Genomic DNA, 397 nt, shown 5'->3' on the forward strand with positions numbered 1-397 from the left:
CCTGCGCGCAGCCCTCGCCCCCGCCAGCTCCCCCCACACACACCTCAGCAACCACCGGCACCCACCGTTTGTCATGACATGAAACGCCAAGACCATCCCTCGGCTCAGCTGCACCCACGGCACCGACCCAGGGGCTCCAACCACCACTGGCTCTGACACATCCAGTGTATTCCCAGTAACAACCAGTTCGCTAACCCCAAACCCGAGGGGTTGGCATCCGCTGTCCCACCACAGCCCCTCCAGCTCCATGGGGACACAGGGGCTGCCCTGGCCGAGGCCACTGTGCTGAGGATGGGACACCGAGGACCATGCTGGGATTTGGTACCTTCAGCTCTCCCAGTCCTCTCGCTCCCAAGCAGCACCCCCACACGCCCACGGACAGGCTGTTCTGCTCCGC

Source organism: Chaetura pelagica, unplaced genomic scaffold, assembly GCF_000747805.2.
Source record: "Chaetura pelagica isolate M959 unplaced genomic scaffold, ChaPel_1.0 scaffold1445, whole genome shotgun sequence".
Lineage (NCBI taxonomy): Eukaryota > Metazoa > Chordata > Aves > Apodiformes > Apodidae > Chaetura > Chaetura pelagica.